Source organism: Triticum urartu, chromosome 5A, assembly GCF_056163025.1.
Source record: "Triticum urartu cultivar PI428250 chromosome 5A, HENAU_Tu73, whole genome shotgun sequence".
Lineage (NCBI taxonomy): Eukaryota > Viridiplantae > Streptophyta > Magnoliopsida > Poales > Poaceae > Triticum > Triticum urartu.
Window position 1 is genome coordinate 438,316,205 of NC_141877.1, and position 4,390 is coordinate 438,320,594.

The 4,390-nt window shown below is 41.3% G+C and overlaps 1 long non-coding RNA gene across 10 annotated transcripts; it reads right to left on the minus strand.

Annotated features, from left to right (window-relative positions):
* Window positions 1-321: 321 nt before the first annotated feature.
* Window positions 322-4,102, minus strand: LOC125509520 (uncharacterized). Of its 10 annotated transcripts, XR_015604837.1 has the most exons (7): window positions 3,686-4,102; window positions 3,474-3,570; window positions 2,468-2,533; window positions 2,293-2,375; window positions 1,901-2,012; window positions 950-1,406; window positions 322-685 (listed from the first exon to the last, which is right to left on the minus strand). It is a non-coding gene; the product is annotated as an uncharacterized LOC125509520 (long non-coding RNA). The 10 variants fall into 10 exon arrangements; XR_015604832.1 differs by lacking the exon at window positions 2,468-2,533 and having other exon boundaries at window positions 362-685; window positions 2,293-2,440; window positions 3,474-3,556; window positions 3,686-4,101; XR_015604831.1 differs by lacking the exon at window positions 2,468-2,533 and having other exon boundaries at window positions 362-685; window positions 2,293-2,440; window positions 3,686-4,101.
* Between the last annotated feature and the right edge of the window lie 288 nt (window positions 4,103-4,390).

Here is a 4,390-nt window from a genome sequence, read left to right on the forward strand (position 1 = left end):
CTACGCCGACACACAGTATGACAGTGTTGGTGAGAGCTTCGCCGACAGACATTTCTACACCGACAGACAATGCTATGCCAACAGTTCATCTGATGATGTGCTATGCCGGTAGATTGTGCAACATCTATAGATATGCCGACAGTTTATTCGACAGCACGCTACACCAACAAATAATGCAACGTTAATACTTTTGCCAACACACTTTCTGCCAAGGTCTACATTTTAGCACAAATGCAAATGCACCATATATTAATACTACATTAACTTCATATTATTCAATTCATGTTCAATACCAAACACATATACAAACAATTACACTCATTCATCAGAATTACACTCTTCTATTCATCACCATATACCATTGATCAATGCACAAGATACCATTCAACATATATAGAAGATTCATTAGTCTTCTTTACTCAAGTTAGCTACAGTGTATTAAGGACATACATAAGCTGGAATTCAAGCCGCGGTCTGTTACAAAATGTGATGGCCACGTTCCTATGAGACCAATTGTTCAATCACTTGACTAATGTACAAAATATTATGGAAGAGCCCAAGTCTTTAGTTACCATGCCGACATGAACTTCCATATGAACAAAATGTGTTGACCATGTTATGAACAAAGCAATCACCAGAACATTGTACATCAACTTGGTGCCTTGCTACATTTTGCCATTTGTCCCTGCAAAAGAACTCGTATGTTTGAGCAATCTTAGAAAATGGGAGTTTCTTAAAATTTGCAAGTGGCCCATGATCCCAAAGATCTAAAAGTACATGCGCTACAAACAGGAACAAAAGATACCCTTATCACCACATCAACCAAAGTCAAGCTAGCACATATAGCATACCACATGGCTTACACTAAAAATTGCATTTGAAGTTCCTCAATCAGCAAGCAATCAGATATGCACTTGTAAATATGCATGTGCCAGCAGTCATATATTACCTTGTATGAACTTCGGTGAACCTGTAAGGGCCTCAGTCTAAGGCCGGGCAGATGCCTCCTTTCTAAAAAAATGTACCAGCAATCATATAGGTAGTAGCAGGAAGGCACTTGATGAAAACAAAGCCATTTCAAAGACCATATGTCTTCTATGAGTAATTGCTCGGATAAATGTATGAAAAATTAAAATGAAATCATGAGTACTATTTACAACGTGCTCCCAGTTCATCTATAATCCATTTAATTGCTACATGCTCTCAATTCATCTAGACAAAGTTCAAAGCATGTGCACATTTAAAATTTGTCATTCACGGTTGTGGAAGTAGTACTGTGAGCTTACTGGAACTATTACTCAAGTTTCGGTGCCTTTGGTCTCAGTTTTTACCTGCTCTCAGATTCATCAATCTTCAATCAAGTGTACTTGGCCATTTGTGTTTTTCTGTCTTGTTCAGCGCCTCTCCTGTTTCAATGAGCAGAACCATGCTATTAATTATTTAGTTTCTTATAAGTTCAAGGAAAGGGAATCCAGAAACTAAATCAAGCAAGAGTGAACATTTCACCACTGATATTGTTAAGTTTCGCTTTCAGGAACAACTTACAACAGACTGTAGATATGTTTCTTTTCTCACCACGGATTTTCACATATGATGGGTATTGAAATAGTAGAAGACCTTGGATAGGTAAAGAATGTGTACTAATAGCAGCAAATATATCTACACGTAGCTGCATCTGGATTTCATTTGCAATTTCATTTCAAATACTTCGCAACGCATGTGTGGAATGTAAATTCATCAAGGCTTGCACTTTCAATCTGTTCAGAAATCATTGAATACCAAAACTAGCAATTTGTGTTAATTTATACGCCTTTACTCGTACTTCTAAATTTTTTGTGGAAGTAGTACTATGAGCTTACTGGAACTATTACTCAAGTCTGCCTTTGGTCTCAGTTTTTACCTGCTCTCAGATTCATCAATCTTTAATCAAGTGTACATGGCCATTTGTGCTTTTTCTGTCTTGTTCAGCGCCTCTCCTGTTTCAATGAGCAGAACCATGCTATTAATGAGCCCTGAAAAGTACATAGAGAAAGACCAGATTGACTTATTGACATGCTAATGAATCGGTAATCAGCCTTTTTTGCTCAAGTGCTACAGTTTTCAGTCCGACCAAGTATTGGTGTGCATAGAACTAGCAACCAATGTAGAATTAACATGCCATTGGCCAAGGATTTTAGATTTTCGGTAAAAAACAAGAGTGAGCACCGGATCGAAAATATTCAATTCAACTTCACCTAGTTAGTCCAAGGATTTTAAACAACAATTGAAGAATTGAACATATAAGAAGATCACCTCATGTCATCAGTAGCAGCCAATCGTTGTGGTCAGAGGATGACATAGCCTACTCCACACATCACCAGGGGTATTGTTCTGGACTGCAGAGGGAGCAACACCAATTTGACCAACTGAACAAAACCAGTATGGAAGCAATAACAAGCTCCTGTGCAAACATACATGAGAAAATCACCTGCTGCCGTGAGGAGAGATTCAGAAATGTCATGTGCAAAAAGGGTTCATCATTGAGGCATTCAAGCTGAGTCAAAATTGACAGTAGAAAACCAGGTCACGTATACACATTAAAAGGCAAACTTACGGGAACATCTTTGTGAAAAGGGCGCGCACGTTAATCTTTCCTATGTTTATAGGTTGTTCTACTTTTCTTATTGAGAAATGGGCGTGCATCAAAGTCGCTGGGCCTTCATAGGCTTGATATGTGGATAATACAGATTTGGGTGCAGAATAGGTGGGCCGGATTTTGCATCGCAGGGAAATCTAGCACGTGAAGCATAATTGTCGGACTTCAGATTAAAACGTAATTAATCTATTCAGCATTCAAAAAGAAGCTCATGAAGTGTTTTTTTGACCCCCCCTAAAAAATTTAATCAACTGTTGCAGACAAAAACAAGGGAGGTATTATCACAATATATCATTGACCTATATTTTTTATACACATTTACTGCAGGCTATCTTCTTTACAGTTTCCTAACTAATAACTAATAGACTGTCTTTATGAACATTCCTTCCATCCATTTATATATGTATATATACTGACTCAAATATATTTTTCTCACATGTGTCGCCATGGTTCTTCACATGAGCTTCCTTTTCTTTGAGAAATTGTACACGTGATGCAGTGGCCTAGAAGTGAACACACACACACTAATAAAGTCATGGCTGCAGTGCAAATATATTCTCTACTAACTAGTGGCCATGCTTCAAGTTATTTTTCAAAATCCCTGCAGTATTGTCTCTGTGGCGATACAAGTATGGCAGAAAAGCACATGTTTGTGAAGCCACTCGAAAAGAAAATTCAAATTCAAAAACCTGACAAAGACAAGCAAACACTATCAGGTATATCCTTTGCTTTTTATGTCCATGTACTGATGTACCCCATACTAACTGCAGCCTAATAACTTTGCGTATTGTGTCGAGACTCCTTTTTTTAGGGGGTACTATTTTCTGAGATGACTTACAGTAGCAATTCCCATCCATCGAGCGACTGCTATCCATTGAGAAAACATTAACAGCACCACACCACTAATGCCATGACCTAGACCTGGAACCACCCGACTATAATCACATAAGGCATGCCATCAGAATCAGATTATAAACCATTCAGAATAAAATGTGAACTCCATACAGAAAAATAAGAGAAGATAGGTAAGGAAAAAGACCTGCATCTTACTTGTTGAGATGAGATCTGGAGCCGGGGCCGGGACAAGGGTCGCCAGTGGAGGAAGAAGAACGGCGGGCTGCTCCTCAACAGCAGTTGTTGCAGCGGATCCACCGGCGTATGGTGCCGCTGTTCCCGGCGCGCGGCGGATCCTTGCTGGAGGACAGCGCTGCTGTTCCTCGGCGGCGGACGGTGCTCCTCCGTCGCAAACGGCGCTGCTGCTACTGCGGACTAAGGGAAGGGAGGCCGGGGTCCGAGATTTGGTGGCGCGAGGGGACCGCAGGGTGGGTTGGGGCGGCGGCGCGCAGGTCGGGGGCGGCGGCTTGGTCGGGTTAGGGTTAGGGTGTGTGGGTGGCGAAAGACAGAGAGAGGGGCGAGATTGGGGATCGAATAGGTCGGGGGTCGGGGTGTGTTTTTTCTTTTTCTTTTGTTTTGCTGGTCTGGTGCGAATCCGGTATTTCGCATGGCGCGCGCATGCCCCTCTTTCCGCGCCATAGTTTTCGGACGTGGGCTGAGCATACAACGCCGACACTTTTTTGTCCCTATGAATTGGCGACACGCAAACAATCCATATTGTCTCTATTTACCGACAGAAATTTCGTCGGTGTTTTTGCGGGCTTCGGCGACAGATAATGTGCCACAAAGCTTATATAACACTAACGTACTGTGTGTCGGTATAGTTTGGGACAAAAAGAGTGTCGGCGATGCTCACTCATA